Source organism: Lampetra planeri, chromosome 72 (assembly GCF_965212315.1).
Source record: "Lampetra planeri chromosome 72, kcLamPlan1.2.h2, whole genome shotgun sequence".
NCBI classification, from domain to species: Eukaryota; Metazoa; Chordata; class Hyperoartia; order Petromyzontiformes; family Petromyzontidae; genus Lampetra; species Lampetra planeri.
The window spans coordinates 2,941,470-2,953,984 of NC_136177.1; positions in this window are offsets into that span (position 1 = coordinate 2,941,470).

The following is a 12,515-nucleotide window of genomic DNA, read 5'->3' on the forward strand; positions in this document are numbered from 1 at the left end:
TGCTTTGGCCTTGGAGAGGGAGCATTGGAGAGTGGCAGAGTCTCGGTCGGAAAGGACGGCTTTGTGGGCTAGGCATTTGGTCTGTAGTAGTGTGTGGATGTTGGCAGTGTTCTCCTAAAATCAGTCTTAGTGAAAATTTTTGGTGTACCCGGTTTGATTCGGAGGCCGCCTCTAGGATGAATGTGTGCAACTCAGTCCATGTGTTGTTTGGGTCGAGGGAGTTTGGGGGGAGTTTTTTTGTGACAACTGGATGTTTGAGAGCATTGCCGTTCCGTCTCTTATTTTGGGCCTTCCTTGGATGGCGTGGACGGATCTCAACGCGGAACTAGGCTCTGATCATATGGTGATCAGTCCAATATTCCACTCCACTCATGGCTCGGGTTACTAGCACCTCCTTTTGGTCGCACTGACGGATGATGATGTAATCTAGCAGGTGCCAGTGTTTAGAGCGGGAGTGTTGCCATAAGTTATTGTGTTTGTGCTTAAACCGGAACAGGATGTTCTTTGGAGCATAGGGAGAGTCGCCGCAGCCCGTTGCTATTATGCTCACCCAGCCCATGTCGGCCTAGTACACGGTCACACATCTGGTGTTCCGAGCCCACCCTGGCATTAAAGTATCCCATGAGGAGTAGCTTGTCGGTGCGCAGTGTGTTTTTAATGGCAGTGACGAGAGCTTTATTGAAAGCCTCCTTGGCATCATTGTCTGCATCCAGCATAGGCCCATGAGCACTGATGAGTTTGGCAGAGTGCCCCCCGGCCAAGGGAATGCGCCACATCATCAGAAGCTCAATAATACCAATAGGGAATTCAGCGACGCATTAAATGATTGAGGTTTGCACAGCAAAACCCACACCTTGGAGGTGGCGAGCATCTTCTGGATCACCCTTCCAGAGAAGGCGTAGCCCTCACAAACTTCTGCCTCTGTGAGAGAGTCGTCTCCATGTAAGAGGGTTTCACTAATCGCTACAATGTCGATTTTGTATTCTCTGAATTAATGGGCCACGAGGGCTGTCCTTCTGTGCGGTCTGTAGTTTGCTTATTGTCAGAGTCCAGGAGGGTGCGGACGTTCCATGAAGCATCGTTAAGGGGTAAACAAGTCTTGGATTTCCTTGAGTTTTCGACACTGAATGGGATGCTCCGGTAGTAACGGCTAATGACCCGGAGTGAGTGGAAGAGATAATTCTAGATTTGAAGTTTTCGTGACTGCAAGGATCCATACTCTTTGTTTCTTTTGGTAAAGTCACGTAGGAACAAACAAACAAATAAGCAAATACAAATATGCACAAAGAAAGAGCTAAATAAATAAATAAACATCGACGTTTCGGACGCAACACAAGCGTCCGTCATCAGGTGGGACAACCACAGAAAAAAAACAGTTGCTAAAGTAGGCAAAAGAGCTGCTAGTAACAGGGGGTTATATAGATGAGGGAGGGAGGGGGGTATAGCCAAGGATAAAGAGGGTGGGGGGGGGGAAGCAAACATGACATTGACGGCAGATAACCTGAGGAGCAGGGAGTGGTAAATGACCTGCGCTGCAAGCTCGACATGCAACGGCAAATTTCCGAATGATGGGAATGAGTAGGGCTGGGTGTAAGAGACTGTAGATGTGGATATGAAGGCACACCATAAAGCAGTTAAGGTTATACCTGGTTAATAACATCCTTCCAATGATTTCTCAATTTGTATCCATCTTCTCGGATGAAGTTATGTCTATGTTTATATATCTGGATGACATCATGTGTGTGTGTAGACCCACGTGGTAGTGACGCTCCCGGCATAGTGACGTCACACGTGTGAGTGTGTACACAGTAGTAATAATACAATCATTACATCACCCTCCCCCATGTAAAAAACAGCCATCCCGACTGTGACAATACAGAAAAAACAGTCTCCAACAACAACATCAATAAATAACCGGCGACGATAATAATTACAGCGAGAACATATGTACACACACCGAGAGGGGGGGGGAAGGGTAAAACGTATGGAACGAGGGGAACCAACAACAACACATGTTCACCGAGAAGAACTGGTCAACCCACTTTTCCCTCAGCACGGCCCATCCATGTGAAATTGTACGCACGGACCGACATGTTAATGTGACTGCTCGACAACGGTGTAAGCAATCAACAAGGCGTCAGAGTCATGCACAGCGGCCAGTCTTTCGAAGGAGTTCGCGTGGCCGAGCCCTCAGGGGAGGCAAGCACGCTCTCCCTGGAGGTCCTGGGGGAACTTGAAAAAGGCCCAAAGAGGGCACGGCCCCTTCCCAGGAGTTGGGCAACAGGATGAGCAGGAGTGATGTACGGGCGCTCCACTCCCCCCTTTAAGTCCACATCCGGTCAGCACAACTGGCGACTCCAAGGGCGGCAGGTGCAGGAATTCTGTGACGAGAAGAAACCACCTCCTGAGGCACAGCACCACAAGCCTGCGCCTCAGCTCGTCGGACGCGACAGCCACCCGGGCCCAGGGAAGTGGAGATGATCGTATTCCGCCCGGCGGAAGACAGAAAAACTAAAATACATAGATTTCAACGCGTTGGATGCACAACCAACACCGGTAATCAAACCAAAATCACACAACCACCCCATGGATGGCAGGGTCTCACACCGCTCCGCTACCGTTCCACCCCACAGGTGGCAATAGGGCGAAGACCGAAAGTCTAACACCTACCTACACACACTGCTTAACATTCCAGACGTCTCCCTACGTCCCAGGTCGAGAAGTCGCACTTCAGGGTCGACCCATGTGCTGGCTGAAGGAAGTCACGCTTCAAGGTCGAGCCAGTATGCTGCACCCAAAGGTAAAACGTTGGATGTTTTACAGCATCCTGGGTCAAGGAAGTCATGCTTCCAGGCTGACCCATGTACTGGGCAAAAACGTCTCACTTCAGGGTTGCCCCAGTATCTACATTTTTTGTGAAAATATGTGTAATCGACATGGCACAAAAAAAAAATGCCTGCTCTTGCCCAGAAATAGTTCACACGTGCAACGCAAACATCTCCGAGGCCACCCGTGTACGTACAAAATGGCGGCCACATGCGCAACCCGCTTCCCCACGGCTTCCCGCGCACGCCCAGAATGGCGGCCCGGCGCATGAACATCGCTGTGGTTATCTGCGTGTGCACAAAATGGCGGCCCAACGCACGAACATCTGCGCGGTTTCCCGCGCGCATAAAAAAAATGGCGGCCCAACGCGCAACCATCGCCGCGGCTCCCAGGCGCGCACAAAATGGCGGCCGTATGCTCAAACCGCATCTCCAAGGCTACCCGTGCTCGTGCAAAGTGGCGGCCGCACCCCCGAACCGCATTTCCGTGGTTTCCCGCGCTTGCGTCCCAGCAGTCCTCACTGAGGACCACCACAGACATTACGTGTCACCCGTTAGCACACCCGCCTTTCCGACGTGGCGTCTCCATCCTAAAACCGTGCACGTCGGCCATATCGGGGGAAATTTCCATGTTACCACCCTACCGCCTTTCCGACGCGTGTCACAACCAGTTTCACGCGTCAGCCGTATCGGGGGGGAATTTTAAAGCTTGTCTCTCACCAGGCTCGCATTTCAGCGTTCGGCTGTACAAAATCGAGACAGAGGACACATCGATCACTCTCTCGGAGACTTGCATTGCATCATGCGGCTGTACACAATCGAGCTGGGAGGAGACATCGATCACTCTCTCCAAGACTCGCATTGCAGCAATCGGCTATACACAATCGAGCGGAGAGAGCGATGCCATCTGGCGGCAATCCACAGCCCAACGCACTCCTGAACCACACAGAATCCAAGGGGCACCCTCGAACCCATCAGCGAGTTCGAACAACACCGGTCATGTCATTCAAAAATCCTACACAACGGCAACCATGGGATTTCCACGGGGCTTCGGCACCCAACTCAAGAAACACGCAACATTCAGTCATCCCACACACAATCGCAATATCACAACATCACAACACATACAAGCAATACCCCAGACAATCCGTACATAGTAAATAATCACAAGCAAGTACCCAACAGTCCATACACTCTCGAGCAAGGATCGATACAGTCTATACATTGATAACAATCACGAAAAAAGCTCCATACGGTTTGTACCTTGGCAACAATGACGATCAAAGTTTCTGACAGTCACACATTGACAACGATCACAATCAAAGTTTCTGACAGTCACACATGAACAATCACGAGCGAAGCTCCATACAGTATACCCAATAACAATCGCGACTCTGCAACATAAACGATGTAACAACGCGAGTCATTAACACGGCAACCCACAGGACGTTAACGGAGCTCGAGACACTTGACAATGAATTAATCATTAAATGCCCCATCAAGATAACGATCCGATGCCGTAACCGCACACAAAAAAAAAAGTTCCACAGCAACACACGAGCACAGACGCCGCGTCCATTCTACACTCACACAGCCAAAAAAACATGTACCACAGCCCAGCAAGCAAAAAAGAAACAACACGCAAACGCAACCCGGCATGCGTAAGATGGGTGAGGTGTGTTTTTAGGGCCGGGTTCATTGTGTCACGACTCGCCTTAGAGGCTGTGAGGATGGCAGGGTGGAACTTGAAGAATCTTGGATGGTGAGCACGGTATCCTCTTGCGACAGGATGCCACCGAGACGGCCGAAGATCTCCCTCTGCAGGTGTTGAAAATGGCGGGAACGGCGTTCCAACCCACCGCCAAGATGGCGGCCGCGCGTGCATGGTGTGCGCGCGAATTTCCAGCGCGAATTTCCCGCCCAGGCACCCGCAGCAACGGCGGCGTCCTCTCCCCTCTAGCTCCGGCGCTCTCTCTCTCTCGATGGCAACGAAGCAGCGACGTGATGTGCGTCCTGCTGCCCCACCTGCAGCGCACTCTCCGTCCTTCACCGGGGCTGCAGACCCCGGGGCCGCCCGGAAGATGTTTTTTTCCGCCGTCCCCGTCGTGTGAAAGCATCCAAGTAAGTTATAGTAATCGTGCGCATATTATACTGACTAGGATAACACCTAACGTTAGCCACTTCTAAACACCAAATGCAGTGGGTTCAATTTAGGCGCACACACTTCTTGGGAGGCAACACCCATTTATTAGAACAGTAAGTATTATAACACTGTACATTACACATAGGGTGGTGACCACCAACGTACTCTAGCTAACACACACTTCTCTAAATCTCAGCTACTCTAGCGTGACCCAGCCAGGTGGGCTACTGGCAGGTCCGCTGACTAGAGGCTTGAGTCTTCTTGGCGTCTTCACGATGCATCTTCATTCTTGGCATGGGCATCCTCGAACCTCGTGAGGAGGCTGCTTAAATGGGCCACGGCTTGCCCGGGCCCCACCCCGGCTACGCCTCCCTTCGAGAACCCTCTCGAAGCCCCCCCCCCTGCTGTCCACGTGCCCCCCGAGGTGCCCCCTGGGCCCCCGGCCCCCCACTGGGATCCGGTCACGTGTCCAGCCGGGATCACAGAGCGTGCCACGACCTCACACCACCCCCGTGGTCTCCCGAGTCCAGAACCGGCCCTGACGTCATTCCCGCCTACAGCCGGGATGACGTCATGTGTGTGTGTAGACCCACGTGGTAGTGACGCTCCCGGCATAGTGACGTCACACGTGTGCGTGTACACAGTAGTGATGCTACAATCACGACATATGTCATGCGATCAGGAGAAAAGTGAGTTTATTCACTAGAGCACCACTCTAAAAAGCTGCATCAGTCCAGCGATTGTCAAATGCGATTGAAGCAAGAACATAGTACGTATATCACCCTATTCAGTCTTCGAGATTGCAGTGGTATGATACAGTAAATACAGTAACTGTTTACAGTCGGATATTTGTTTTGTCTGCTTGCATGTTTATTGGTCAATTTCCGAGTATTTTTTGAAATACAAAAAAAAATCCACACACCAAAAAACATGCCATACAAAAATTTCCCAACATTTTTTCAATCTTAAATAACTACGTGAAAATCGGGCATACCCTTCCCCATTAAGCCACCGGATAATCTACTGTAGTTGGGAGTCTGGGCTGGAAATTGTTTATGACCTCTTGCATGTGTAACGGGTTCCGGAGACACTTGTAGAGGTAACTTCTTTATTACAATCCAACACTCTAACTCTCCAACAGTCCTGACACTCCTGATACTCTGTTACAGCCTAGGTACACAGCCTAGGTACACAGCCTAGATACTCTACTCTGGCTACACTCTGGAACTCGCCCTCACAAGATCGTAGAGTCGGGAGTTCCAGAGTCCCACCACTGGCTCTCACAACATCCCAGGGTCCTCAGATGGCTGGTCTTGTGTCTTGGGTCTTGAGCTACGACTGGCCCTGATTGTCCAGGGAGCTCCCCTTTTATGCCTAGTCCAAAGAGGGGTGGGGCCGTGTGCGCCACCAGACATCCCACAGAGCACACATAGCCCCCCCCCCCCCCCCCCCCCCGTTGGCGCGCCAAGAGGCTTAAGCGCCTGGGAACCCAACGCCTGGCGCCAAGAGGCTTAAGCATCTGGACCCGCCTGGGAACCCAGCGCCTGGTGCCAAGAGGCTTAAGCGCCTGGCCCGCCCAGGGTCCCAGAGTCCTCAGCAGCCCCCTCCCTTCTTATGTCACTACCCAGCGCCTGGTGCCAAGAGGCTTAAGCGCCTGGCCCGCCCAGGGTCCCAGAGCCCCCAGCAGCCCCTCCCTTCTTATGTCACTACATTACCCCCCTCTACGTAGCCTCCAGCCGACCCGGCTGTCAAAAAAAAATACAATTGTACAATAAATTATTTGTTAACCATCAGAATGAGTGTGTGACAAATCAAGAAAAAAAATGAGAAGAAAGCGCCTCTCCCCCTCCTGTGGTCACCGATGCAGAACAACACTGTATAAACACATATATGCAGGATGAACGGACGCCCCAATTGCCCACTATACATGATGGCAAGGTGAGTGGCGTCGCGTTGGGATGAGAGTTCCTGGGCTGGGGTCATGAAAATCGTTTGAGTTTGGAGCGAGTCCGAGTGGCAGGTTCATCGGTCGCGACGGAGGCGGGAGGGGACCGACGACCCGCTGTTGCGCTTGTGTCCTGGGTCGCTGATCCCGTGGGCAAGCTTGTTCTCGCTGGGTCGGCCGTGGCGGGTTTCATTCCCAAGGCACCTGAGGGCGGGACAGCGGGACCTGCCCGAGAGTTAGAAGCAACATCATCGCGGCGCGGCTCGTCAGACATGTCGCGCTCTCGGCCCCGAAGAAGTGAAGGAGGTGTGTAGGGTTGAATGTAAGGTTTTAGACGTGACGGGTGCACGAACCAACGTCGCTTGCCATGCTGGATCCTGACACACTGCGGGCGGAGAACGCGAATAATAACAACCGAGCCTCTCCAAGGCTTAAGCAGTTTTGAGGAAGTAGCCAATGGTACCTGCGGGTAGTGGAGCCAGGCGCGGTCCCCTTCTACCCAAACGTGGCGGGACGTGCGGAGATTCCGCAACCGCTCGTTGGCAAGCTGACGGGCCTCTGAGTTATTTTGAGCAGCCTCCCGGGCATCCACGAGACGACGCACATTAGCACGGATGTGGTCGGCAATCTTAGCCTTAGGTGCGGGCTGTTTAATGCGCAATTGTACGTCGATTGGGGGGCAAACCTCCCTCCCATACATAAGATAGAACGGCGAGTACCCCGTGGCAGCATTGGGCACCATTCTATAGGCGGCCAAGACACCAGGTATGTGGAGATCCCAATCAGTCTGTGACTCAGACACCTGGTTGCTTAGCATGGAGGTAAGTGTCCTATGTAATCGCTCGACCATACCCTCAGTCTGGGGGTGATATGGCGAGGTGCGGATTTTGTGTGTCCCTAGCAGGTTGCGCACATCCCGCAACAGGGTGGAAGATACATTTTTCCCTTGGTCGGTCAGCAGGCGTTCGGGAGCACCCTTATCCAGGATGTAGCCCTGGAAGAAAGCCTCCGTAATGGCTGCTGCAGACCGGTTGGGGAGTGGCCAGGCCATGGCCCATCGGGTAAAATATTCGACCCCAACCAAAAGGTACTTACAACCCCGAGGAGTATCAGGAAATGGACCCAAAATATCCAATGCGACCATCTCATTGACCCGGGAAACCTTAATGGATTGGAGCGGCGGGCAGGACGGCCTAGCAGGTGGTTTCCGCCGTGCACATTCTGTGCAACCTTGCACAAGGTCAGCCACATCGTTTGCCATGCCCGGCCAGAAAAATTCCAATTGGATTTTAGCTAGTGTTTTCTGAACACCCAAGTGCAAGAGGCGACTGTGGGTTTCCCACACAAGTCGCCCCCGCAGGGAGGTGGGCACCACCAACGTGTGGGATTGGGACCCCCCATCCCAATGCATGAGGACGCCTTCCCGGATGACATATGATACGGGGCCCCCCTGCCCCCTGTGACCCTCGGCATCCCTAGCACGGCGTCTCAATTTGAGGAGGGAGACGTCTTCCATCTGAAGACGTCCCCAGTCGTCGAACCCGAGGCCCAGCAATGCGTCCTGCAGAACTTGCGTGGAGGGAGCCCCGTGGTCTCCGACCCCATCTCCGGCCGCGGCCGCAAGGAATGGGGGCGGTACCCCATCAGGCTGCTTACAACGCCCCGCACCCAAAAAACAAGCACAGTGCCCATTGGTCGGCAGTCGCGACAACCCGTCGGCGTTCCCGTGTTGAATCCCCTTGCGGTAAATGACAGTGAACGCAAAGTCCTGGAGGATCTCGAGCCAACGCGAGAGCTGTCCAGATGGTTGGTCCACTCGCAAGGCGTATTATAGCACCGCGTGGTCGGTGCGGACTGTGAAATGCCTGCCATACACGTATGGTTTTTACTGCTTTATGAAAAAAACGACAGCAAGCAATTCGCGGCGCATCACGCAGTAACGTTGCTCCGCGGGCGACAGCACCCTGCTGCCATAGGCGACGACGCGCTCCACTCCATTGACAATTTGCGACAGCACCCCTCCAATTCCGGTGTTGCTGGCGTCTGTATCCAGAATGAACGGAGTGGTAAAATCTGGATAAGACAGGGTAGGAGCATCGACCAGTGCTTTTCGGACGGCATTGAACGATGCCTGTTCTAACTCTCCCCAACGGAATTTTACCCCTTTGGCCGTTAATGCGTGGAGGGGCTTCGCGATGGATGCGAATCCCGCAACAAATCGTCGATAATATGAGGCGAAGCCGATAAAACTCCGCACCTCCCCAACAGAGGTAAGAGTTGGCCATGAGCGCACGCAATTTGTCTTTTCGGGGTCCGTGGCAATTCCCGAGCGGCTGACAATATGGCCCAAGTAACGAACCGAATCCCTCATGAGGTGGCACTTTTGCGGTTTAAATTTGAGGTTAGCCGCCCGCATTTTAAGGAAAACTGCCTTCAATCGCGTGAGGTGTTCATCAAAAGTTTTGCTGAACACGATTACATCGTCGAGGTAGATTAGGCAAGAATCCCACTGGAGCCCAGCGAGGACCAGCTCCATCAGGCGCTGGACCGTCGCCGGGGCCGAGTGAAGACCCATGGGAAGTCTGTTGAATTGGAACAGTCCCTGCGGCGTGCGAAAGGCCGTCTTTGGTTTGGATGCGTCATCAAGGGGTAGCTGCCAAAACCCCGAGGGGAGATCCAAGGTGGAGAAGTAGTGCGCACCTGCTAAGGCATCGAGCGACTCGTCCATCCTGGGAAGTGGGTAGGCATCGGCCACAGAAATCTTATTAAGTTTCCTGAAGTCAACACAAAAGCGGAGGCTCCCGTTGTGCTTCTTAACAAGAACGATCGGCGCCTCCCATGGGCTATTTGATGGCGCAATGACATCGGCCGCCAACATATCGTTGACGGCCACCCGTACATGTTCCTTTTCGGCCGGGCTCAACCGGAATGGGTTGACGAATTGGAGCGGCATCACCCGTGTCGATGTGGTGGCTTAGCAATTTAGTGCAGCCAATGTCGAATTTGCTTTGACTGAAAACGTCGGCGAAATCGCTCAGCAGCGTGCGTAATTTAGCATGCTGTAATGGTGACAAATCGGCAGAAGTGGAGCAAAGTGCGTCGAGCCATCCTGTGTCAGGACCTGGCTTGGCAACGGAAGAAGACTCGCCCCCTACGTGACCCACGATCACATCTTCTAGCGGGGCTGGCGTCGCGTGAGCAAGCACCATTCCCTGACAGATAACGGCCATTTCCAATCCCGCGTTAAGGACCTGGATAAAGGGGTCGTGGTTGCTTCACACGAGCGTTTGTGCACACACGAGGTCCGACACACGCTCAGCTGAACGCGAATGCCCGATCACAGCACCCCCCATGAACGCGTCGTAGTCAAGGGGTTTACTAAACCGTAGGGGAACTAACATCTGAGAGCCGGGAGGAATGTGAATTGTGCAGGCCGCCAACGCCTGCACCGTCGTAGATGCGGAGAGCAACCGAGTGGGTGTGGGCAGGAAGGCCATGCGTCGGCCGGATGGGAGCTCAACACACCCTTTGTTAATGAGAATTTTAATGGGCATCTTCCCCAAGAAATCTGTTCCGAGGAGGCACGGAACGGCGAGGGTTGATGAGACCAAAATGGGCCCAACTAATTGGACGTCAGCAATGCGGATCTGAGCATTGATCCGTCCGGTGATGCCCAACGAACCATCATTTGCGGCATAGCATGGCACATCAACTGGCTGCAAGGGACGGCATGTATCGGGCAGAATGTTATAAATGATGTCTGAAATGATGGTCGCCGACGCACCCGTATCGATAAACATACGAACATCAACGCCCTCGATGGAACCCACTACGGCAGAGGACCCTGCTGCCGCAGCAACGACCCTATGGGCCAACTCGGACCATTGACCTGGTCCGAGCGCCCGGTTGCTCAATGATGGGCCAGATTCCCCCTCATCCGAAGCATGACCCCCCTGTGTGGTGTGAAGGTGCGTGCTTGTTGTAAGTGGGGGCCGAGAGTTCGAGGTGTTGTGACTCGCCTGGGTATGCCGAGGATACGGTGGTGGCCGAGGCACCGGAGGTCCTGAAGTCCGGCGTCGGGGGACCCGGCAGCCGGACGCCACATGGCCTCGAAGGCCTCAGTTGTGGCAGACGATGGACGCCCCGTCCTCGTCGTCTGCTGTCTGCATGGCAACTCGAAGCTGGCGGGCCAAGCTCATGAGCTTCTGCAGCACGAGTGACTCCACAGCGTCTTCATCCATGCGAGGGTAGGCAACCCGCGCCATGGCCAGCAGCGCGCTGCGATACCCCATCGCCGACTCGGAGGCCTTCTTCCTCCTCGCATCGAAGCGGTGACGTGCTTTGGACGGGGGTCCATAAATCAGCCGCATCTGATGAAGGGCATCCGTGAGCGTGGCACGTTTCGCCCGTGGCACCGCAAGGAGTGCTGCGAGACAGTCGTCGTCGAGCATGGCCGGAAGGCCCTGGAGCGCTTCATACTCCGACCAGCTGGACGTCTCTATAAGAGAGACGAACCGGCGTTCGAACGCTGCCCACTCACTTCCCTCTGAAGAAAATACCTTGAGGTCCGGCAGGCGTTGCTGGACGTGAGCCCCGCGCTCGTTGCCTGGCAACCCGGCGGAAGCTGGCTTCGCGTTCGCAGCGCTGTCACTCGGCGGTGAGGGACACAGCGCTGATGACGCGGCGTTGCTAGGTTGCAGACAGCTGTCACCCGGCGGTGAGGGACACAGCGCTGATGACGCGGCGTTGCTAGGTTGCAAACAGCTGTCACCCGGCGGTGAGGGACGCAGCGCTGATGACGCGGCGTTGTTTGGTTGCAAACAGCTGTCACCCGGCGGTGAGGGATGCAGCGCTGATGACGCGGCGTCGTTTGGTTGGCCCACGCTGGGCCCGGAAGTGACGTCGCTCCCAGCGGTCATTGCTCCCCCGGCAGAAGTGACGACACACCCGGATGTATTTGCGGCGGGAACAGCTGCCATACTTGTGTTGGAGCCGGCGGAATGGCGCGGCCGCTGCGCCACCTCTCTCCCTCCTGTCTCCGCCTGTGAGCGACGCATATCGTCCAGGATGGAGACGGTGGCATGGAGCAGCTCAGTGAGGCGAAGCAACGTTTCCTCCATTGCTGCTCCCGACGCTGGAGGAGGATCGGCAGGTGTGGTGGACGGCTGCTCAGCGTCGTTGTCGGCCCGAGTTGGCTGCCCCGTCGCCGCTTGCTCCTCGACATCGCCGTCAGGACTGAAGGTACGTGGCTTACTTCTTGTCTCCATTGCCACTTCTGACGCCAAATGTAACGGGTTCCGGAGACACTTGTAGAGGCAACTTCTTTATTACAATCCAACACTCCAACTCTCCAACAGTCCTGACAGTCCTGATATTCTGTTACAGCCTAGGTACACAGCCTAGGTACACAGCCTAGATACTCTACTCTGGCTACGCTCTGGAACTCGCCCTCACAAGGTCGTAGAGTCGGGAGATCCAGAGTCCCACCACTGGCTCTCACAACATCCCAGGGTCCTCAGATGGCTGGTCTTGTGTCTTGGGTCTTGAGCTACGACTGGCCCTGATTGTCCAGGGAGCTCCCCTTTTATGCCTAGTCCAACGA